The 24951-nt window shown below is 41.0% G+C and overlaps 1 protein-coding gene across 3 annotated transcripts in view; it reads right to left on the minus strand.

The window, feature by feature from the left end:
* Positions 1 to 224: 224 nt before the first annotated feature.
* PTAFR (platelet activating factor receptor) overlaps positions 225 to 24951 on the minus strand; it is a 60053-nt gene continuing 35326 nt past the window's right edge. For 2 of the 3 annotated variants that reach the window (XR_003569290.1, XR_003569291.1), the window contains one exon: positions 16621 to 16782. The gene's annotated coding sequence lies outside the window, so the exon portion shown is untranslated. Of the gene's footprint in view, positions 322 to 16620; positions 16783 to 24951 lie in introns of those variants that run through there. The other variant, XR_003569288.1, reaches the window with a different exon arrangement.

Below are 24951 nucleotides of genomic sequence, written 5' to 3' on the forward strand. Positions count from 1 at the left end.
GTTTCTTCTGTGACATTGAGGCAACTCATCATAGGGGATAGGACACTGAACTTGGAGACAAGGGAAAGGAATAAGGATTTATATAATGCCAACTGTATGCTGAGTGCTTTTTTACAAAGATTATCTCATTTTGATCCTTACCATAACCCCGTGAAGTAGATATTATTATTATCCTTTCTTTACAGTTGAGGAAACTGAGGCAAACAGAGGTTAAGTGACTTGCCCAGGGTCGCACAGCTAAAAAGTGTCCGAGGTCAAATTTGAACTCAGGTCTTCCTGACTCCAGGCTCAACATGTCATCCATCGTGCCACCAGCTACCTCTGGAAAAGAAACAGGATATAAGGAGTTCAGATCCTGCCTTGGACACTCACTAGTGATGGAATCCTGGGAAAGTTACCTAACCCGAGCTTCTTTACTTGTAAAATAAATAATACCACACTGGGTTGTGAAGAGCAAACTTCAAAGCTATTTATAGATGCTGGCTGTTGCTGTTATGATATACACCATGCTCCTTCTCTGCAAACTCCACTTGGTTCATGGCAGCAACTTTTCTAGCTCCCTGGACTTAATGGGGCTGAGAAACATCAAGATAGAGAGAGCAAGAGGTAGCTGTGTGGCTGATCTCTTCTCTTCTGGGAGTTTTGCTATGAAATGAACCTTCTCAGGAGGGATAGCTGCTCATTTGGAGCAATGTCCCTGCCAGGCTCTCTGTCCTTAATTTTCTTTCCCATGTCTTTTCTATTAGATAACATTGTGTGGTACAGGGAAAAGAGCAGTGACATTGGAGTCTTGGGTTCAAATCATACCTCTCATGCTTCCCAACAATGTAACCTTGGGACACTCACTTAACCACTAGTGACCTCAGTTTCCTCATCTGTACAATGAGAGAGTTGGAGTAGATGGTCTGTAATGTCCCTTGCAGCTCTGAATCTCTGAATGTCTTTGATGTGTGACCAAAGACTTTATCCCTAACCAGAAACTGAGGTTGGACTCACCTGAGAGTTCTCCAGGGCATTCAGAATAGGCTTTTCATTTATATGGGTCTGAACCTGAGATTCCATGGGTATGGGCAACTCCAGGTGGGCAAACTCCCTCCTTTGATGCAGATTGGCAATTTATCTGTAACTTACAGCATATTACAGTACTGAGGCAGCAGCTAGGTGGCGCCATGGTGCGCAGCCTTAGGAAGACTCATTTTTCTGAGTTCAAATGTGACCTCAGACACATACTAGCTGTGTGACCCTGGGCAAGTCACTTCCCCCTGTTTGCCTCAGTTTCCTCATCTGTAAAATGAGCTGGAGAAGGAAATGGCAAACCACTCCAGTATCTTTGCCAAGAAAACCTCAAATGGGATCATGAAGAGTCGGGCACGACTGAAACAACTGAATCCCTGAGGAGGCAGGCGAGGCCCCTGATCAGCTTTATAATATTATGGAATGCCAACCTTTGTTTGAAGAGCTCCTCCCAAGAAGGCAGACACTTCGCCCTCACACAGCACTAAAAGGGAACTGGGAACTCCTCTGATTGGTCCCACATGACTGGGTACAGGACTGTGGGATTCATGGGATTCTTCTAGTATCATCTTGAGTCCCCATCCAAGTGTTCCCCTCAATTTCAATTGCCCTCAATATTTCCCCAATACCATTGGCCAGTGACAGTATCTCCCTGCTATCATTTTACTAGTTGATATCTCCTTGACACTATTGAAAAACAATTAACACCAATTAGCTTTTACAAAGGAATATTTACTGAAAATATATCGTTATTGTTGTTTAGGTGTGTCCAGCTCTTTGTGACCCCATTTTAGCATTTTCTTGCCCAAGATACTGGAGTGGTTTGCCATTTCCTTCTCTAGCCTATTTTACAGATGAGGAAACCGAGGCAAACAGGGTTAAGTGATATATAACCCTGATCGTACAGAGAGAGAGAGAGAGAGAGAGAGAGAGAGGGAGGGAGGGAGGGAGGGAGGGAGAGACAATGTCTTTATGTAAGTTTGAGAGTTCCTGAGTTCAAGAGTTGAACACTGGGCCTCCTCAAGGGATATTTCTTCTTTGGAAAAGGAGGTCTGCCAACACAGGATCTCCCTATATTAAAGCAAGCCAAGCCACAGGGAGGCCAGAGATCTAGACTTTGTCAACCCTCCTGTTACCTTCATTTGTTCAGTCAGGGCAGGTCTGAGGTTATTGGACAGTATTTGTTCAACAGTGTCGCTGCCCACCCAAAATGTGTTTACTTTCCAGAGGGAGTCTACTGGCCCATCGGAATGCTTTATATTTTTGTATTTGTCATGGGTGATCATGAATGTTTTGATGGGAGAGGGTGGGTAGGAATAAAGGTTATCCCATATCTAATACCCATAGTGTACACTAAGCGCCAGTAAAAATGCCCAGATCTTCAAAAAAACAGCAAGAAGACCAGTGTCACCAGACTGCAGAATATAGGAGAAAACTGTGTCCCCAGAGGTTTTTCTACTGTGCCATAGTGACTTGCCAAGATCATCCAGATAGTAAATAGAAGTCAGAATTTGAACCCATGTCCAAATCCAGTGTCCACCCACTCCAAATTCAATGTACCACAATGCCTACCCAAGACTATGGGCTTGGAAACATTTCATTAAACAGGATAATAAGAACAATATTCGTGGCCTTATAAATATGTTAGGTAGGTCTGCCACCCTCTGGCTCCCAAAGGTTATCCTCATCACTTTTTCCCCCAGGGAGAGAGAAATCAAAATTGTATCTGAAGAAGCAAACCCTGGAAACATGGTTTCCCTTTTTCAGTAACCATGACTTGCATAAAACCTTAATGAGTCATTTCCTGCTCTTTGCGCCCCCAGCTTCCACCTCTGTTTGATAGTATAGTGTAGTGTGTGAGTGTGTGTGAAGGAATGAGATCATAAGACTAGGAGTCCTCCTTTACGAAAAGATGCTGGACCATTCTCAGTAATACAATGATCCAAGACAGTTCTGATGGACTTATGTTGAAAAAAGCTATCCACCTCCAGAGAAAGAACTGATGGAGTCAGGAGGACCTGAGTTCAAATCCAGCCTCAGACCCATAACACTCACTAGTGTGTGACTCTGGGCAAGTCACTTAACCCCAATTGCCTCACCAAAAGAAAAAACAAACAAATAAACAAAAAAAACTCCCACTGTGGCTCCATTCAATAGACCTCACTGACCTCTATACCTCTTAAACATATAAGGACATGTCCAAGTTTAGATATATCCACCTGGACTGGAGAATAATGTTCAGTCACTTGGGACAGGAAACACAAGACAGAAAAGACAGCCAGGGGCTCAGGCACAAGTTCAATTAATTGGGTCCATTTTTCATGCGAGAGTAGCCATAGATTCTGGGAAAAGGAAAAAGTTCATTCCTTACCTCCTCATGGGAAGTCTAATGAAAGGGAGAACCATCAGACATGGGATAGTATATGGTCATCCGTAAAAGGACTGACAGGGTCTTTTCTTGAAAGTTATTCATTCAGGGCAGCTAGGTGGTGTAGCAGATAGAGTACCAGCCCTGAAGTCAGGAGGACATGAGTTCAAATCTAGCCACCAGTGAACATTAACACCTGTTAGCAATCAATTATCTGATTAGGTAGAAACAAGAGCCTTGTTAACCTCAGTGGTCCCTAGACCACCAGACATACTTCCAGCCTGGTCCTGGAAGCCATCAGTCAGGGGAATAACTATCTCCACCACCTCCACCACTCATTCAATAAACATTTATTAAGCACCTACTATGTGCTGAGGGAGAGGCAAGAAGTAGCATTTGCCAAAGGGGTCAAACCACTTTGACCACCATCAGACCTTAGTGGAAATAGCCCAGGACCCTAAACCCCAGAACCCTGGTAAAAAGCAATGCTCCCCAGACCACCAACCTTTTTTTTTTTTTTAACAGAGAGACCCTTGAAACTATTGTTGAGAAGAGCAATCTTTGGAGAAAAGGAGCCCACTCCCCTAAAGAGATCAAAGAAGAGGAAAAGGAACCATATGTGAGAAAATACTTCTAACAGTTCTTTTTAGAGTGGCAAAGATCTGTAAACTAAGGAGATATTTATCAATTAGGGAATAAAGGAACCCATCATGGCACATGGATGTACTGGGACTACTAATGTGCTGTATGAGATGATGAAAGGGGTGGTTTTAGAAAAGCTTTGGAAAACTTGTATGAACTAATGCAAAGTGAAGAATTATAATAAATCGGGAGAACAATTCATAGAACATTATAAAGACAAACAAATTTGAAAGATTTAAGAACTTTGATTAATGCAATGACCAACCAGAATTCCAGAGAACTGATTATGCACTATGCTACACACCTCTGCACATAGAAACAGAACGACACATATATTTTTCAGATATGGTCAATGAGGGAATTTGTTTTGACTGGCTTCTTTTTTGTTACAAAGTTTTTTTTTTTTCTTTTCAAATTGGAGGAGGGAAAGTGGAAAGGAGAGAAAACGAACACTTGTGAATTAGAAAAAAAAAAGAAGTTAAAAAATAAAGGAGAATTGATCCACCATCCCCACCACCTCAACACCACCTGCTACCAAGGGGTACATAAGCCTAAAAGCCCCTGGAACCTCAATGTCCCCCAGGCCACTGGCCTTGCTTTCCATTTGAGCTCAATAGCTGGCAATTTCCTCCCCATAAAGGAAGCTAGGGAGGTCAGCATGTGGAGCACAGGAAGGAGGAATTCCAAGAATGGGAATCAGAAAAAATTCTGGGAGCAGAAAGCTGAGAGCTGAGTGATGAAGTGTCTTCTTCTTGGAACAGCCGGAAGGCCAGTATTACCGGATTCAACAGTACGTCATGGGGAATAAGATGTAAGAAGACTGGAAAGGGGAGGAGGGAGGGCGACTAGGTTATGAAGGGCTTTGAATGCCAAACAAATGGAAAAGCAGCACAGTTTCAAAGAGCTCACATTCTAACTGGGGGAGGCAATACACATAAGGTTTCAGTGACAATCAAATGGTCCTTAGCATGCAGCTGAAAAATGAACGGTAATTCATATTCTTTAATGTCATTTCCATTGACAAAATCACATCCATTTCTGATATTCAATCCTTTGATAGTGTCAAGCATGTGATAGTGAGGACTTTTGCTTTGTGTGTGTGTGTGTGTGTGTCTGTGTGTGTGTGTGTTTTGTTTTTTTTTCCCCATGTCTTCAGTAGCTGTGGCTACTGTGCAGAGAACATTGCCAGATTCTGTCTCTCCAAGGGTTGATTCCCTATGTTAGGGTTGTGGGGGTCAGCCTGGAAATAGGGCCAATGGTCTGAGGGGCACTGATATTCCAGGAGCTCTTGGGTATAGGATCCTGGGCTGGGGCTGTCTCCTTTAGGGTATAAGAAGAGGTAGGGATTATGTGGTGGCAGTTTGTCCCACCTATCACATGCCACCTCTTGTCCCTCTCTTGGGGCGCCTCAGTGCTTTAGCAAGGGTGGTTTTTCTGTCCTGTGCATGGCAATTGGTATGGGTGATAGTGGGGTTGCTTGACCCCTTTTCTACAGAGGTTGTTACTCTAAATGATGGCTTTGGCACCAGGTGGGTGGTGAGAGGGACACTGCTATTCCTAGGATTCAATGGGCTTACCTGTCTGTGAGGACCAGTTGGCCAGTAATGATGAGGCCTCTTCAACAAAAAGGAGTTGATCCAAGAAAGTTCCAAAAGATCCATGATGAAAAATGCTACCCACCTCCAAAGAGAAAACTGATGAACTCTGAATATAGATGGAACCACATTTCTTTAACGTTCTTCATTTTTCTTGGCTTTGTATGTTTGTGTGTGTGTGTGTTTTCTTTTGCAACATGGCTAACACAAAAATCTGTTTTGCGTGATTCCACATGTATAATTTATGTCATATTGCTCCCCTTCTCAAAGGGTAGGAAAGGTGTGGGAGGGAGGGAGGGAGGGAGAGAATTTGAAACTCAAAAAATTTTTTTAATGAATGCTTAAAAATTTTTACATGTAACTGGGAAATATTCAATAAAATAAATAAAAACATGTTATTTTTTTAAAAAGAGTAGTTGAAAATGTGTTGATTAGCATCCCCTATAAAAGAACAATAACATTTCCTCCTACAGGAAGAAGCCACAGCAGCCAAAGCTCCCCACAGAAGTGAGTGACAATCTCAGATACAGAGTAGGGTGGCTAGAGAGAAAGAATCGGCCCAAGATAGAGTAGCAGCCAGGAAGGGGAGCCTTGAGAAGTCTTCCAGCTGCAAAACAAGTCTTCCTCACATTGGCGCATGAGTCGTCCTGGGAAGGTTCCCTTCCCTACTGGCAGGTATGAAATCACACCCCTTTGCTTACTGGGGGAAGGCGGGAGGATGCTTGATTTTCTCTGTTGTTTATTTTTCTATTCTGTCTCTACTAAATGCTTTGCTCTTCACTAGTAAAATAGGTATTGTGAGTTGGCAAAGGATGATGGATAGAGAGTCAGCCTTGGAGTCAAGATGACTTAGGTTCAGATACACCTCTGACAAAACTGGCCATATGACCTTGGACAAGTAAGTCACTTAACTGCTTAGTGCTCTAGACCATCGCTTATTAAACTGTGGGTGATGACCCCAATAGGGTCTTGAGAAATTTGGCAACAATAAAAGGTTGCTGAATGCACAACAACCAAAAATTGATTCAAAATCAAATGCTTAATGTATTCGAGGTGCTTCTGGCAGCGCTTGCCCGTGTTGCATCCCACAACTTCACTGCAGCCTTGGTTCTGAAGACACAGCATACGCACTTTGCACTGCCCTCAGGCTACCCAACCAACGCTGCCAAAATGCAGAAAGGGGCTCAGAGTGGAAAAAGTTTGAGAAGCCCTGCTCTAGACTACTCTCTACTAATATAAGTCATAGAGCAGGAGCTGGTCTGAATTGGTAGAGGGAGTTTCTTTATCTGTGAGTTTCTATAACAGTGACATCATAGCCCCTATCTCTTTGCTCTTATTCAATTTAGGTTCTTTTAGGGTTGTTCCAGAGTCATGTGTGATTTTACTTCAGAAAGAGAAGAGTCTTGGGGGCCACATTTTAGGAAGGATATTGATAAGTTGGAGTGCATCTTGAGGAATGGAACCACCAGGATGATGAGGATGGCTCGCGTCATACAAGGGTGGGGTGAAAGAATTGGAGATAGTGTGAAGAAGGCAAGACATAGGGGGAAATTAAAGTAATTGAGGGCCTAACATGTTTTAAAGGGTCTACACCTTTTCTACTTTGGACAGAACTAGGACCAGTGGGTGAAAGTTGCAAGGAGGCAACTTTCAGTCTCAAAAAGCTGCCTAATAATTCCAAAAGTGGAATGAGTTACCACCCCTGGACAAGTGAGTTCCCCTCGGCAGAATTCTTCAAGTAGATTCTTCATTTTCAAAGAGGACCAATGACATCATAGGATGATGTTTTGACTTGCTCAAGAATTGGATTTAAGTGGGGCAGAGCTGCACAAAGTCATCAGCCTCACTCTCTCTCTTCCAGAGTCATTGAAGTCCAATGGCAAGACCAAAGTCAAGATGACTGGCGATGGCCTGAGATGCAGTGGATGACCTTGGTGTCTTCAATGTCTGACCATAGCACCTGCTTCAGCTGCCTTTATGGCCATAGGAATAAGTTGTTCTTATCTGCTGCGGGAAAGTCTTCACATGCCTTGGGTAGACACCCCCCTACCTCACCAATGGGGTTGAGGCCTGTCAGTTGCCCTCAATCGAGTTTAGCCTGTCTGCCAAGACAGTTTTACCTAGGCATGGCTGCTTCCCATGCTACATCTTCTTGGAGCCACAAGTAAGAGTTGGGTGAAGGCAGATGAGCAGCCCTGAAAAGAGCTAGGCAAGCTCTCACATCAGAGGCTCTAGCCCTCCCTGAACACCCATACACTCCTTAAACAGCTAGATAATCATTTGTCAGTGATATTGGAGAGGGGATTCCTGTTAAGATGCAGATTGTACTAGATGACTTTAGAAGTTCCTTCCAACCTTTAGATTCTGTGACCATTAGTGTGAACTGCAGGATGAATGATTACAAGATAAGACATGAATGGAGAGTCAGTATCTGCGACTAGCAGGAAATAAAAATGAACAGGTAGTGTGGATCAATTACCAAAAGTGCATATTGTAAAGCAAAGGAGTCTGGAATTGATGCTCTAGGCCAAAAAGAAGAATGTAATATCATTAATTGAGTGCACAACTTTTGCATGACCATTGTTCAAATTGCACCTCTGACCCTGACTGGCTGTATAACTAGTAGCAAAGTACAGTGGAAGGTGCACTGTAGTCAAAGGACCTGGGTTCAAATCCCATCTCTGATACTACCTGTGTATTTAAAATCTATAATTTTATGATATACTGAGAAACAGAAAGTTCTTCATAAATGTTAGCTATTATAATCTCATTTGTCTCATCTTTTTTCAATGGATAGAAACGTTCAGATAGAAATGTTCTGAGGATAGGTTGCTAACCTATCATCATTAATATTTCATTGTAGATGAAATATTTTATGTATTAATGTTGAGTGATAATTGAGCAGGTGGATAAAATAATACTTTTATAATCAAATAAGAGTATTGAAATATAAGCTCACCTCCTGTAGGCTCATGGAAAGCATCTTCATAAAAATTCCAGAAGCAGAACAATGAGCGTGACATATAACTCTTACTGTTTCTACATGGTTTTAGTTCCTTTCACTAGATCTCTGGATTTTGAAAGCATTTCATTCCATCTTGTTTGGAAATTATGAGTGTTTGGTATGATGACATCTTTTTTGAATGTTCTTTCATGTTTAGAAATTAGCATTGTATCCAGGAAACTGTGGGAAATAGTTCTGTCTCTGATGACATTCCAGTTCCAGTACAGTTTTTCTAATTTTCAAGGATATTTTGAGGTTTGTATTTATATTGGAGGACTTTGTTGACTATGAATTTATCAAGGGTAGCAAACTTCTGGTGTATGATTCTAGTCATCTAATCATGTCTTTCTACTTATCTGATAGATGCTAAATTTTGGCAGTCTGCAATGATATACTTCACAGTTTCCAACATCTCATTGCATAATCTGCTTTGATCAATAAGCCCAGTCTTCTTAAAAAACAATCCTTCTATGATTTCTAGTGGTAATAATGTGATTCTGAATTGTTATTAAAAAAAAAAAACCTCCGCTTCTAAGGACAAGGCCAGATAACCAACCCATCTGTTCTAGACTTCATTTTCAACATATTAGTGGTTCACTTCATGTGAATATCACCTATGGTGAGCTTTTTAATTCCACTCTTGGATCTCAGTGATTTCATAGGGTCCACCTGGAAATAAACCACTTTCATCTACATTTGGCAAATCCAGTAGCATATACATATTGCCAGGTTTCACTATTACTTTGTGAAATGAGGTCTCTTTGTTCCAAAAATATTTCTGTAAATTTTTAACCTGCCTATTGTGTCCTCTGAGAACAACCAATTAATTTCCTTTCCCCTTTTGGATGAGGAAGTATTAACCTTCCTACAACTACCTTGGGGTGTTAAGCCCTGAAATTTGTTATCATCGTATTGGCTTTTGTTTAGAATCCTTCTAGCTTTATTGTTGTCAATTTACTGAGACATAACAACACATAAGACTAATATTGGATAATTATTAATTGTGCTAAGTGCATTCTTCCTGTTAAACTTTGATTTTATGTTGCCAGGCTGTCACTCAATATACACAGTCTCAATTTCCTCTTTGACAGCCTTGTGCAAAGATATGCCTTGCCTAGATAAGACAAAAGGTATTTTTAACTATTGCCTTCATCCACTGATTCAATTAAACCTCCAGATATACCTCAAAGCCTTTGGGTCCTATTTTTCTTTGGTATATATTAAAAAATTTTTGCTTATTGAGTTCAAATGACAAGTTGATATTGAAGTAAGTTTCTATGAGATGAATAACTGCTTAATGTGCTTTTCAATAAAAACTATGGTGTGACTTTTTAGTAGAATCATATTACTCCAAGTCATCTATGTACATTAAGTGATAATTATGATATTTTGATATAACTCCTTCTTTGACTTAAAACCCATGGGCTTAAATTGTCTCCCTAGAAAATGCCATATTTTATATCGATTGTTCTTAATGATACTGAGTTAGTGGTGCATTTTAAATAGAGAACGGTTTTTCATACAGATATCAAATACTGTAGAATTATTCTTGGATCTGATTTTGGATTTTATATATTTGCAATACATATGTAAGGCACTCTAATGCACTTTTCATATGAAGCAGTCTGGTGCTGAAAAGGACAGAAAAATTACATTTGCACAAAGAAAAATATTTAAATCAACTGGCAAAGGATGTAAGATATTTTTGCTTGCATAAATGAATAGTTTGGTGTCTGGAAGGAATAGGAAAAGAACATTTGTTTAATAAAAACTGCTGAAATGCATAAAGGAACACAGTTTTCATCTCCTTCATATGAATATCATCTGTGGTGCACTTTTCAAATAGGATATGAGCAATTTGGGGCAGAAAATGAGCTTTTGCATAACTAAAAAGGTTTAGATCATTTTGTAAAGGATATAAGATGATGCCACTGTCATATTTGAACATTTTGGTGATTGAAAGTGGCAGACAAATAACTTTCATTTATTAAAACTTAAAATGTAAATGTGAGGAAAACACTGTTTTTAAAGACAGACTGTGGGAAAGGACTATTTGGGGATACCAGAATGGCTAGATCTGTAGGACATTGTGACCCCTCAGGTCACTGGCATGTAACTGTTTTAAAGTTAAAAATGGTAAAACTCATAAAATTAAAAACCACATAACTTCTTGGAGACTTCGGAATGATTAAATAATGTATTTTGATTTTATAGGGGAAATTTGGTGAGTTTTTATCTCATAAGCAAAAGGTCAGCCACTGAATACCAGAAGGCTCTGATTTATTTCATTTAGAAAGGTGTGTGAAGGATGAAGAGGTGAAGAGTAGAAAATGTGATTGTAGAATCATCAGAGTGCAAAAAATTCCAGCTGGATCAGAGCTATATGAAGAAGAAACAAAGGAGCAGTCAGATGACAGAAAACTTCAGCTGTGAAATTTTTAATTGGCTGAAGAGAAACTAAATCTCACTGGATGAGAGCTTCAGGGTAAGCTATTGTCTTTCAGTGTTTGATAGAGGTGACGCCTCTCAGAAGGATCTGTTGCTCTAAGGTTTGAGAGGAAAAAGCAGAAAGGGGAAAGACAAATTCTGCAACTGCTTTATTGTACAGAAAAAAACACTGAGATCTAATTGGAGGAGGCAGGATTCTGATGAGTGAATACCTGGCTATGCATGTCTGTATTGGCCAGAGGTTCAACCTGAACTCCTTTTCTGTAAATTCTGTTTGCTATAAGCTAATTGGATGACACAAATCCTTGTGGGCTTATTTGTATTGCCCAGAGAGAGCCAGCTTGATGAATTTCGTAGTTTTCTAGCTTAAAAGGAATTGCTAGCTATATTAAGAACATAACACTTTCTCAGAATCATCTTAAGGGTGATTGAAGTTGAAAGAGATTGCCAATGCTTTGTTGTTTTGAGAGCAGAAGAAGCTTTGCTCAGCTAGACAGCAATAAGAAATAGAAAGGGTAAAGTTAACAGAGAAGTGGTTTTGAGTAGTGCAGACGTTCCTAAATAAATGAATGACATCAAAGTCTGTAGTCCAGAATTGTGTTACCCTAAGCATATACATTTTCCTCCATCATGTGCTTTCTTGCCAGGTTTCTGTGTGTGCCTACCTTCGCCTGCAGATCCTGACTGTATTGACGGGAGAGTGTGACCCAGATTTAAGGATAGATTGTGACATATTTATTGTTCTTTTATTTGCTTAAATATACGGATATCTATGTCATTATTTATCTTGCCTTATAGCTGTGTGTTTATAATTAAGATCTAAAAGTGTCATCATCATGAAAGGCTGATTTGTGTAAATGGAAGCATGTTGGTAGGGGTTTGAGAGCTAAAGTGGTAAGTAGGGTGAATCTGTTCTCTCCACAAAAGAGTTATCCCTAAGACTGTGAGAGAATTTGAGTATAATGATGGTTCTTCTCCGGAAAATTAGATCTACCAATGTTAGGACAGGTTAGAATGAGCAAGCCAGCCCAGAAAGTAAATATGTGCCCACAAGTCCTTAGGGAAGAACTGAATAGAAGGTTTTGTGATGATCAATAAAGGCAGTTAAAATATTGTAGTGCTTTCAGGTGGCTTGTTCAGTAATCAATAATGAGTTACTCTATACTCTTGAGACTTTTTGGCACACCCTTTTTCTTTCTCAACCAATATATTATTTTCCTGTAAATGTTTATAGATTTTTTTTTTAGAAATACGGGCTGGGAATATTTGTACAAAGTACATAAACATGCAATTGTCCTATATTTGGAAAAGTCACTGGTATTCTTACTTTTTGGTAATAGATATATGATGTCTTTTATTAAGAAAAATGGTGGGGCAGCTAGGTGGTGTGGTGGATAGAGCACCGGCCCTGGAGTTAGGAGCACCTGAGTTCAAATCCAGCCTCAGATATATCACATTCACTAGCTATGTGAATCTGGGCAAATCACTTAACCCCAATTGCCTCACCAAAAAAAAAAAAAATGGAGTCAACATAGCATTAGGGAACAAGCTGGTAAAGTGTTTTGCTAGCATGAAGACCCTCAGCAAGGATGGGGAGGGAGTTAGGGTGCTCTTTCACACAAGCGACGTCATCTATTTCAAGCTAATTCTTACAGCCATTCCTGACAGGGCTAGTCTGCGACATTAGGCAGCCTTCTCCATTCTTAGGTTCATATGAATAGTTTCATCACACTGGGTAGGCTGCTAACTCAGTCAGTTGGTGTCATGAAAGCCCAGTTGGACAACATTTTGGGATTTCTGCCAGGCCTTCACAGATATCATAGCAGTCTCAGGGCAGTCTGTATCCTGGCTGGCATTCCCCCACTTTGCTCTCCCATCCCCCAAACTCAGTACATGGAAGAATAGCATGAGTTTATAATCATTATCTTTATCAACATAACAATTATAATAACAATGATAATGATAATAATAGCTAACATTTATATTGCACTTTAAGATTTGCAAACATCTTGCATATGTTGTTTCATTTTACCCTCACAACATCCCTGGGAGGTCGATGTTATTATTATCCCCATCTAACAGATGGGGAAACTGAGGCCAAGAAAAGTTAAGTGACTTGCCCAGGGTCACACAGTTAGTGTCATACTTTTTGATTTCTAGGTTGGAGATTTTGTCCAGAGTGGATGCTATGTGAAAATACAGTAATTCATGGGGCCTGGGAGGACCCTGGCAAGATCATCAATATCCTTTAGAAAATAGAAAGGTAGAAGAAAGAACCCTGACTGGGGGGAGGGGTGGAGGGGTGGCCCAGAAGGCCTTGGCTCATGTCCAGTTTCTGCCACTGAGCTGCTCTGTGATTGAGCAAGTCACTTGGCCTCTATTAAAAATAATAAATATTCTATAACTCTTGAAAACTGTATCTTGAGAAGTGAAGGGAGGCTAGAAGGGAGGGAAGAAGTAGTAAGGGAAAAGAGAAAGAAAAGGGAGGAGGCTGATAGAAGGGAGGGCAGATTGAGGGAGGCAGTGGTCAAAAGCAAAACTCTAGTGAGGCGGGAAAGGGATAAAAGGAGAAAGATGTGTAGAGCCTTTATCAGATTGCAGGCCATCTTGGGGAAGGAGGTGGGGAGGGAAGGGGAGAAAATTTAAAACTCAAAAGCTTATGGAACTGAATGTTGAAAACTAAAAGTAAATTAATGAAAAAATAGTAAATATCCTTTGTTGGTAACATGATGTTGCAAAATGACTAAAGAACTTGGGGTCAGTAGACCCCAGTGCAAGTTTTAGCTTCCCCACCCCCGTGTCTCCAGACAAACTTTTATCACGACTTCCAATTTCATGCCCAAAAGGAGCTCTTTTTCCCCACGCTAGCCTGTACTCCTCCCTCTAGCTCAATGTTTCTCCAAATTTTTTTGCTATGAGGAATCCTCTTAAATGTCAGCAAATTTAACAGATCTCTGTGCCCCACCCCTCCACCCCATGGTATAAATTGGGTTATTGGTATCCATCAATTGAGAAGACTAATAACAAAAAGCCGCTATGAATTAAGTGGATTTGTATTTGATCATTCTCAACAATAATTAAAGACATTTGAAAACAACATATCTGAGACTTAAGTTTTGTTCAGGCTATAAAAGATTTTTTTCTTTTTTTAGAACAAACCCATGACTTCACTGGTGTAGCAACTCCATCAGAAAACATGGCTATCTCAGTTCTAGCCAGCTTCCACTCTGAAATTTAGACTCTTAAGGAATTGCCTGGGACTTTAAGAGTTTAAGTGACCTCCCCAGGGTCACACAGCCCAGTACATGGCAGAGGCAGAAGTGAAAAGGGGTCTATCTCCCTGATTCCACTCCAGTTGTCTATCCACTCCACCAGGGGTGGGGAACCTGCAGCCTCAAGGCCACATGTGGCCCTCTAGGTTCTCAAATGTAGCCCTTTGACTGAATCCAAACTTCACAGAACAAATCCCCATACTAAGCATCTTACCCGCAGAACCTGTATTTGCTTATTTATGGGTAATCAGGGTTGTGTCCATGCTTCTAATCATTGTTGTTGTTTGTCCTTCCTCTTTGGTCCTCTTCTAAGGATGACATATGCATTCAAGGGCCTCAGTTCCACCATTTGGGAACCACTAATGGATCAATCTTGGACCCCACCCCCTCCAAAAAACAAACAAACAAACAAACAAACAGGAAACTGAGGAAGGAAGGTACAGAGAGTTTCATGCTCATTCCCGTTAGTTTCTAAACTATGATTGAATTATTTGAGGACTAATTCTAAGAAGACCAAATTGTCACAGGACAGGAAATTGGGGGAATTCAGACTTCTTAAGAAGAAATGTCTAATTAATTATTCAAAAAGTTGAGCTGGGGGACAGTTAAGGTACCCATGGAACTGAATCTCTATTTGATTGGCTGTACCAGATACACCGACAAGAATTTCACTAGAAAAAGGGAGGATGGGGAGAGGGGAAGGGAGGTTGGGAGAATCATACCCTGAGACACACAGAGGTTTCTACCCTCCTAAAAGCGACACTGCCAGGGGAAAGACATTGTAACAGACATTTTCTCCAGGAAACGAAGTACACCTGATGTGGTTTAGGGGTGCTAGGACCCCCAAAATGTCAAGATACAAGGGGCCTGACCTGGAATGAATTCATACACTCAAACAGTCCTCCAGTCAAGTGGCAAAGGTTATTGTGATGCCAATAGAAGTGGGCAAAGTTCCTCAAGGAACTTGCAACATGATAGGAGTGATGCTAAAGCTTATATGGAAAAGGGACAGGGAAAGGAATGTATGGGAAAATTCAGGGAGCCCACAGAGATAGCTTCGTTGAACAGACGAGATAGAAGGATTGCCAGAGCATGGTTCTTGGGCAGGGACCAGAGACAGGATCCTTGGGCAGGCGAGCCCTGTGTCTGTGCTGATAGCCTTTATCTGAGGAATTACAGAGTCAACTCTGTGTGTTGCTGTAACAAGAAAAGAATTTTCTCATGGGGTCCTTGCTGGGATTCTGGGTTTCTTCCAGAGACATGATCTCTGCCTTTTGAGGTCCAGGTTCCACCACCCCATCATACCCAGTCAGATGTTTTACCAGCCCTTGACATTTTCTGGCCTGAGGCAAAGCCCCATTTTTTGTTGTTCAGTCATGAATAAGTAAGTCTCTGTGATCCCATTTGGGATTTTCTTGGCAAAGATACTGGAGTGGTTTGCTATTTCCTTCTCCAGCTCATTTTACAGATGTCCTTGCTTTTTGGTATGGTTTGTGGTATTATGAGTGATTAAAGGGGATGAAGTTTTGGTCATCATTAATCACTCATCATGCTACAAACCATACATAGGAACTGAGGAGAGGCTTTCCTTAAAACAAAACAAATAAACAAAAACAAAAACCAAGCACTACTGGCTAACTCTGGGTGACCTTTCTCACAGCCTTGTTTCTTGGTGTGGAGATGCATTCTACAGACAGACAACAGCATAAACAGTCACATGCTCAGAAGTGTCTCCCATCGGTGGACATAGTGAGGACATGGGGCTACCAAATGTTCTGAATACAAAAATAGAAGATTTCTGACAGGCTGTTTCAACTTTTAGCCAAGTAGCTAGAGTATGGGCTACTCCCATGTGAGGTATTCCCTCTATCTAGGATAGCCACCTCCAGTCCTGTGGGCTCCGTGCTCTAAGTCAGGAGGACCATTTACAACCAAACATTCTTCTGACATGACCAGCCCAGAATCCCTTTTCTTTTCTAAGTAACACAAATCCACTTTCTCTCCATCCCACCTCCCAGATCCCCCATTGAAAAAGAAAGAAAAATTAAACCCTCCTAACAAATATGCAATTTATAAATTCCTGTATTAACCATGACCCAACAATACATGGCTCAATTTGTACTTTGAGCCCATCACCCCTCTATCTGGAGGTAGACAGAAAGCTTCACCATAAGTGCTCTAAAATCATGTTTGGTCCTTGTATTGATCAGAATTCTTCAGTCTTTCAAAGTTGCTTAACTTTAAAGAGCTATTTTATTTGTAAGTTGTTCTGCTCATTTCTATGCATCAGTTCATACAAGTCTTCCCAGGTTTCTCTGAAATCCATCATTTCTTCATCGTTTCTTGTAGCACAATGATGTTCCATTTCATTGATATACCAAAGCTTGTTCAGCTGGTCCCCAAATGATGGGCATCTCCTAAGTTTCCAGTTCTTCACCACTACAAAAAGAGCTGCTATAAATATTTTTGTACATATGGGTTTCTTGATTTCTTTGGGGGTATACAACTCCTAGTGGTACCACTGGGTGAAAGAGTATATACAATTTAGTAATTTCAGGGGTCTGTGTGCCTGGAATGCTTTCCCTCTTCACCTCTGCTTCCTACTTTCCTTAGTTTCCTCAAGATTCATCTCAAAGCCCACTTTCTGCAGGAGGCCCTTTCTGGTCCATCCTTTCCCCTTTCAGATGCCTTTCATATCCATTGTATATATAGGTTTTGTGTGTGTGTGTGCATTTGTTTACATGTTGTCTATTCCATTAGAATATACCTTGCTTAAGACCAGCAACTCTTTCTTTTGTCTTTCTTTGTATGCTATGATAAATACTCGACTGGCTTTCTGAGTAGTAGAGGGTTTTAAGTATCTACATTTAGATTCAATATATTTTGAAGAAATCTACAGGAATATCATGACCAGGTAGTCCAGAATCACAAATGTCAGAGACAATGTCTAGAGCTACTGGGATCGTGGGAAAAAGATAACATGCCCACTGTACATATGAGGGCAAAGGATAAGAATAGTTTTCAGAGGAAGTATAAACTATCATTAATTAACCTTGTAGGAAAGAAATGCTCTGAATAAATAAATGTAAGAGTAATGCAAATTAAAACAACTTTGATGTTTCACTTTATATCTAGCAAACTCTCAAAGATGGGAAAAAAATGGAAATAGTGCTAGAAGGGCTGTGGGTCAGGCAGATCAGGTAAACTAATACATTGCTGGTGGAGCTGGCCATTCTGGAAAACAATTTAAAAAGATATAAGAAAAATGACTAAGCTCTTCATACCCTTTGATCTAGCAATTCCACTCCCAATAGCATATATACCACAAGGAGCTCAAAGTCAAAAAGAATCTCCCATATGTATCAAAATAGTCATAGTAACACTTTTGGGGGTAGTAAAAATCAGGAGACAAAGTTCCCATCCATTGAGCAATGATTTAGCAAAGTATTACATATGAATAGCAAACTACTGTGCCCGAAGAAATGATGAATGTCAAGTCAGAGAAACTTGGAAAGATTTGTATGAACCAATGCAGAGCAAAGTTAGCAGGACCAGAATGACTTACACAATGACTACAATAATAGAAATAAAAACAACACAGAAAGGCTACTGAGGACAGAATAAGTGTAACAGCCAATATTGAATCTTGAGGTCAGATAACTATGGATGCCAAATGTAGCTGAAGCATACATACACAGCTACTATACGGAGCTCCTCGAGGGCAGAGACCATGTTTTTGCCTTTCATTGTCTCCTCAGCACTCATGACAACATGTTAGTCAGTAAACACTTATTAGTGTTTATTAGTTAGTCAATAAAGCACTTAAGTGCCTACTATGTATTAGGCACTGTGCTAAGCACTGTAGAGACAAAGAAAGGCAAAAGATAGTCCTGGCTCTCAAGGAGCTCAAAGTTTAATGGGAAGGGCAGCTAGATGGCACAGTGGATAAAGCACCAGCCCTGGATTCAGGAAGACCTGAGTTCAAATCTGACCTCACACACTTGAGACTAGCTGTGTGACCCTGGGCAAGTCACTTAACCCTGTCTTCCTCAGTTTCCTCATCTGTAAAATTAACTGGAGAAGGAAATGGCAAACCATTCTCTTATCTCTGCCAAGAAAACTCCAAATGGGGTCACAAAGAGTCAGACATGACTGAAAAACAACTGAGCTAGGATTGCCCAGCTAGAAAGCGTATGAGATAGGGTTCAAACTCAGGTCTTCCTGACTCCATATCCAACTCTTGACCCACTAAGACACCTATTAAGTGAACACTTCATAAATGCTTGCTGATTGTTGATGATATCAATCTGTTTTGACTGATTGGTTTATTTTAGTGCAGGGGTGGGTAGGAGGGCAATACAGTATAAAGGAAAATGATTGTGATGTAAACAGAAATACAAATAATAAAAAATGCAGTAAAAGAAGAAAGATAGTTGGGGGTCACATTCCAAGCTAAAAGAAAAAGCAAGCTTTTTTGGTTTGGGCTGGGGTGGGGCAAGGGCCTTCCAGATGGCAGCAGCCCTTTTAATCAGCACATCTCCAGTTGGATGTATGCTGGTGTGGGTGACTTCTTTGAGGTCAGACCCGCTGGAAGACAGATTCTTCTTGAGCTAATGCAAGAAGAGGGCAGGAAGTTACCAGGCTGGCAGTTGTTATTCAACAAACATAACAAGGATTCTTTAGAAACTAAGGCAATTAAAAGAAAGGAAATGAGGATGACCCAACCCATGCCCTTTGGGAGTTATTTAATCTCTAATCTTATACTTTACCATCATTTATGAGAATTTGGAAAAGGACATGATGATTGCCATGGGCCAGCATGGGTTCATAAAGGGCAAATCATGCCAGACCAACCCATCTGTGACATTCCATCCCCATCTCTGTACCTTTGCTCAAGTGTTTCCCATTCCCAGGAGGGTCCTCCCTCCTCACCTCCACCTCATAGAATCCATAGTTCCCTCCAATACATAGCTCAAATGCTACCAATCAGGGCCCAAACAACGACCAAGTCGGGCTTGGCCTGGGACCTATGAGAGCCAAAGTGATTCAGGTTTAAGTTGTCCTGGTCTATATCTGTCTACTGGACCCAGATGACTCCGGACGAGAAAGTGAGGCTGTTTACTCTGCACAGCCCTCCCTCATTTCAATCCAAATGTATGTCATGGCATCACCTGCCTAATGTCGTGGTCCTCTTTGAGAACGAAGGACAAACAGCAAATGCTACTTCTTATACTCTGCTGGTCCTGATCCCCTCTACTTCTTTCACTCTTGAAACAATGTGGTATACAGACTTAGGGTTTGCTTCCTTGTGTATGTGCTATAACCTCATAATAGACTAGAAGCTTCTTGAGGGCAGGCACTTAATGGATATATCAAATTCTACTCCCCCCTTTTTTTTTAAATCAATCAACAAGTATTTCTTAAATGTCTACCATGGTCTGTGGATAGAGGCACAAAGAATGATATAATCCCCACTCTCAAAAAGCTTACATTCTAATTAATGGGAGACCAGTCCATGTACAAATATATAGGAATAGGGACTGGACCTGTGATTTCATTTATGGGGAGAACTCCCTAGATAAGGAAATGTATTCAATTGATACAGCTTGGTACTTACTCTGTATCTTATAGTCTAAGACCACCAAGAGTTAAAGTGACTTGACCAAGGTAACATATCTAGTATGTATCAGAGACAGGACTTAAATCCAGGTCTTCCTAGCTCCAAGACCAGCTCTTTATCCAATATAACACACTTCCTACATTATAAGTATACACAGGATAAATATAATGAAGCTAATATGAAATAGATGGGCAGCTAGGTGGTGCAGTAAATAGAGTGCCAGGTCTGGAGTCAGGAGGACCTAAGTTCAAATCTGGCCTCAGACACTTACTAGCTGTGTGCCAAGAAAACCCCAAATGGGGTCGCAAAGAGTAGGACATGACTAAAAATGACTGAACAACAACAACAAATACGGAATTGAGAGGGAACGAGCTATTAGTGGGATCAAGAAAGACTTCCTGTAGAAAGCAATGGTAAGCAGCATCTTGAAGAAAGAGGAATTCCATGAGGCAGGGGTGAGGAAGGAAAGTACTCCAGACATGGAGGACAGATAGTGCAAAGGTCTGGAGATGGAAGATGGACAGTTGCTCTCTATGATCCCACGCCCTGGATTCAAAGTCTTCCTCTGAAATTCCACACTGGGAATTCCTTAGACCAGTGGAATCCCAGTATAGACCAAAAAAATGTCTACATGGGTTCTCGAAGGTTATGCCAGCCATCTACAAACTCTGGTAGGTCTTACCAAGCTGAAAAGGCTTCCAGGGATGAAGTCAAATCAAGTCAACAAGCATTTATTATGTGTCCAAGGACCAGCGGGTCTCACGAGCAGATTGCCACTAGGGTGGCTGCCTTGAGTTTCAGCAGTCACTTAACAAGTCGCAGGGTGCCTACCTCAACGAAACTGCAGATCTTTGAGATATCAAAGAATGTCTAGATATGAGGGGTAGTTCATAACTGAAGTGAGTTTTGAAATATCTTCAAAACACTTCATGTCAAAAACAGGAACCAAAATGCTGTCAGTTTCAGATTGCAGAACCTACCAAGGTCAAGCCCTGTGCCTGAGGGCGGCAGGAAGTCAGAGCTGTTGGCCAACCCTTAGAACTGAGGTCTGTGATAGGACAAGGGCCCGTCCTCTTCCGGAGCCGAGAGCAATCGAAATACCAAAAATAATGGTCCTTTTTAAGAACGAAAGATAAACAACAACAATGACAGCAACAACCAAAAATAAATCTATGAGAATCACTTAGGATATCTCCCAAGGGAGCCCATTCCACAACTGGGAAGCACTGATTATCGGGATAGGTTTCCTTATACCTAGGCTATATTTGCTCTGCGTAGCTTCCACTTAGACTTCAGAGGGCCCTTCCTGCTCTGAGATTCTAAGAAATGGCAAACTAAGACTCTGCTTGGTGAGTAGGCAGGTGCCATTCATGTACCCTCCTACTAAGGGATTACTTTGCCAGGATTCAAAACTAGGCAACATTCAGAAATATTCCTGAGGGCATATGATCTATGTTTTATATTTAAAGTATTTCTACAAAAAAGTTAAAAGTTGGCACCAGCCCTAAAGTCAGGAGGACTTGAGTTCAAATCCGGCCTCAGACATTTACTAGTTGTGTGACCCTGGGCAAGTCACTTAACCTTAATTGCCTCCAGAAAAAAAAAAAGAAAGAAAGAAAGAAAAATTAAAAGTCACCTTTTTTTTTTTTTACTCCTCCCAAGGTAATTAAATTCAACAAGCATTTATTAAGTACCTACTGGGTATCAAGCACTCTGCTAGGTTCTGGGCATAGTAAGATAATAATAATTAACTAGCTAGCATTTAAATAGAGCCTACTATGTGCCAGGCACTATGCTAAGAACTTTATAAATATTGCCTCATTTTATCCTCACAGCAACCCTGGGAAGTAAGTGTTGCTATTATTCCCATCTTCCAGTTGAAAAAAATCAAGACAAACAGAGGTGAAGTGACTTGCCCAGGGTCACACAACTAGTAAATGTCTGAGTAAATGTCTAGATTTGAATTCAGATCTTCCTGACCCGAGGCCCAGTGCTTTATCCACTGAGCCACCTAGCTGCCTTCAAAGATAAAATAGTCCCTGCTATAAAGAAACTCCCATTGTGCTGGAGGAAACACCACACAGCGGGGAGTACAAGCATACCATAGCGTCCCTTTTAGGGGAGCAGATTTACTTGTAACAGATGCTGTCTCCACAGAGTTCTTGTAAGAGGAGGGTAGTTCCAGTGTGGAACAGCGATAATTGGGACCAAGAAAAATAAGGACAAGTATTGTCCTTTGGGGATAGTAAGGGGCCTTTGATTTATCACCAGTCATCCCCCTTAAAGCTGGCCCAGGCCAAGCTCTCCTCTATTATATCTAGGAGTATGTGTGTATGCATATATGTAGGCTGTGTATCTGTATGTGTAGGGGTGTGCATATATGTAGGGGTGTGTATACATATATGTAGGTGTATATGTTTATGTAGGTGTGTGTATATGTGTGCATATATATGTATATAGTGTGTGTGTTCCAAAAGTCTTAAAGCAATTTTAAGCTTTACTAGAGACTTTTGAGACACCCTATAACTATCTTATATCTATCTAACTATTCTACATATATAATATCTGAATGTGAATGTGTATAGTATATAAAATGTATGTATGTATGTATGTATGTAGAGTCAAGTCAACAAGCATTTATTAAGGACCTACCACATGCCACATTTATTAAAGGCCTGTTACAGTTAGGTGGTGCAATGGATAGAGTGCTGGGTTTGGAGTTGGGGAGACTTGTCTTCCTGAGTTCAAATCTGGCCTCAGACACTTAGTAGCTCTGTGACCCTGGGCAAGTCACTTAACCCTGTTTGCCTCAGTTTCCTCATCTGTAAAGTGAGCCAGAGAAGGAAATGGCAAACCACTCCAATATCTTTGCCAAGAGAACCCCAAATAAGATCACAAAGAGTCAGACAAGACTGAAAAACGACTGAACAACTAAAGATACGACATGCCAAGCTCTGTGCTAAGCAAAAGGGATACAGAGAATGGCAAATGACAATCCTTGTTCCCAAAGGGCTCACAGTCTAAAGGGAGAGAAGACATTCAAATAACTATGTACAAACAAGACATAGGATAAACTGGAGATAATCTAAAAGGAAAATAGTTTTTCATTGTTGTTCAGTCATTTTTTGGTCATGTCTGATTCTTTGTCCCTTTTGGGGATTTTCTTGGCAAAGACACTGGAGTGGTTTGCCATTTCCTTCTCCAGCTCATTTTACAGATGAGGAAACTGAGGCAAATAAGGTGAAGTGACTTGCCCAGGATCACACAGGGTCACACACAGTGTCTGAGGCTGAATTTGAACTCAGGTCTTCCTGACTCCAAGCCTAGCACTCTAACCACTGTCCCATATATGTGTTTGTGTGTCTGTGTACATATTTTTATATCCATTTATGCATATCTTTATGTATACACACCCATATGTATATATGTGTAAGGATATGCATACATAGGCATATAATATAGCTATATTTGTATGTGTGTGTGTATATATGTATATACATTTGTAGAAATTATGATATTTGTTTACAGACACTGCTGTCAATGGGAAATTTGTGTTTGCCCAGGGATCTGCTGATCATACATCTCTCTTGATTGCGGGAGATCCAAATAGGTCAGTGTCCAGGCCTGCAAATCGCACCGCCACTAGCTTCAACTCATGCTAAAGCAGGGATAATGTCACTTGTCTCTTTAAGGAGCCAAGGCTTTTTCCCACATCTCTGCCCAACTCTATCATTGATCCCACTAAACAAGATGCTTGACTTTTTTTTTTCTTTATAACTGACCACTAAACATACAAGATAATACAAGATTGATTGCTCATTTTTGTCTGCAGGGGTTGGGGGGAGAGGGGCAGGAAGTTCAAATGTCTGTGTCTCCATTGCTTCCCTAACTAGGCAGAAAATAGGCTGGGGGCTGGTAGAGAGCATCATGTCAGTTCCAATAACCACCATCCACCAGTAGTAATCCATGAAAGTCTCAGGGTAAGGGGGGGCTAGGAAGCAGCTGAATGAATAGAGGGGTAAGTGAGGGTCAAGAGTCAAGGCAGACAGCAAGGTTGTGAACCTGGGTGACTAGAATGTGTTCTCCAAAGCAACAGGGAAGTTAGGCAGAGAGGTAGGTTTGGGAAGGAAGATGATAAGTTTGGGCTGCCTACGGGATGTCCAAGGAGCAGTTGGTGATGTGGGACTGGAGCTCAAGAGAGAGATAGGGAATGGATATACAGATTTGAGAGTCATCTTCCTAAGGAGTAAGAAACTTCAGAAGCCACCTAATCCCAACCTCCTCGTATTACAGATGGAAGAACTAAGATCTGGGGAGCGCAAGACACTTGATCACATAGATAGTGTGTCTGCTAGCAGTATGAGCTTTGAGTGCACAGGCTCTCCCTGAATGCTCCCCTTCCCCACTGAGTAAAGAAGAGATATACCATCTCCTTCCCACCATCTGGCTTTCTTAAATCTACTTCCAACTGTGCCAGTCTGATCACTCATCACTTCATTCAGCTATTTCCCATGGTCTTGGGGAATTTCACAAATCCTATGTCAGGAGCTGGGACAGCCAGGTGGCACATTGCATAGAGAACCAGGCCTAGAGTCAGGGAGATTCATCTTCCTGAGTACAAAGCTGACCTTAGACACTTACTAGCTGTGTGACCCCTGGGCAAGTCACTTAATCTCACTTGCCTCAATTTTCTTATTTATAAAATGAGCTGGAGAAGAAAGTGGCAAGCCACTCCAGTATCTTTACCAAGAAAACTCCAAGGGGCTCCACAAAAAGTTGGATACAACTGAAACAACTGAACATGTCAGGAGCTCTCTTTCACTCTGTCCTATTTTACTAACTATAATAAGTATCCTACTCAACTCTAGAATCACACTGCTACTTGGGTTATATGGCCACATCCAGTGCATTCTCAACCAACAGATCAGGCAACAATCATAAATCAAACAGCAAAGTATTTAATTCAGACAGAATAGGAAAAAAATTGG

This window comes from Vombatus ursinus, unplaced genomic scaffold (assembly GCF_900497805.2).
Source record: "Vombatus ursinus unplaced genomic scaffold, bare-nosed wombat genome assembly UNPS02014775.1, whole genome shotgun sequence".
In the NCBI taxonomy this organism is placed as follows: Eukaryota; Metazoa; Chordata; class Mammalia; order Diprotodontia; family Vombatidae; genus Vombatus; species Vombatus ursinus.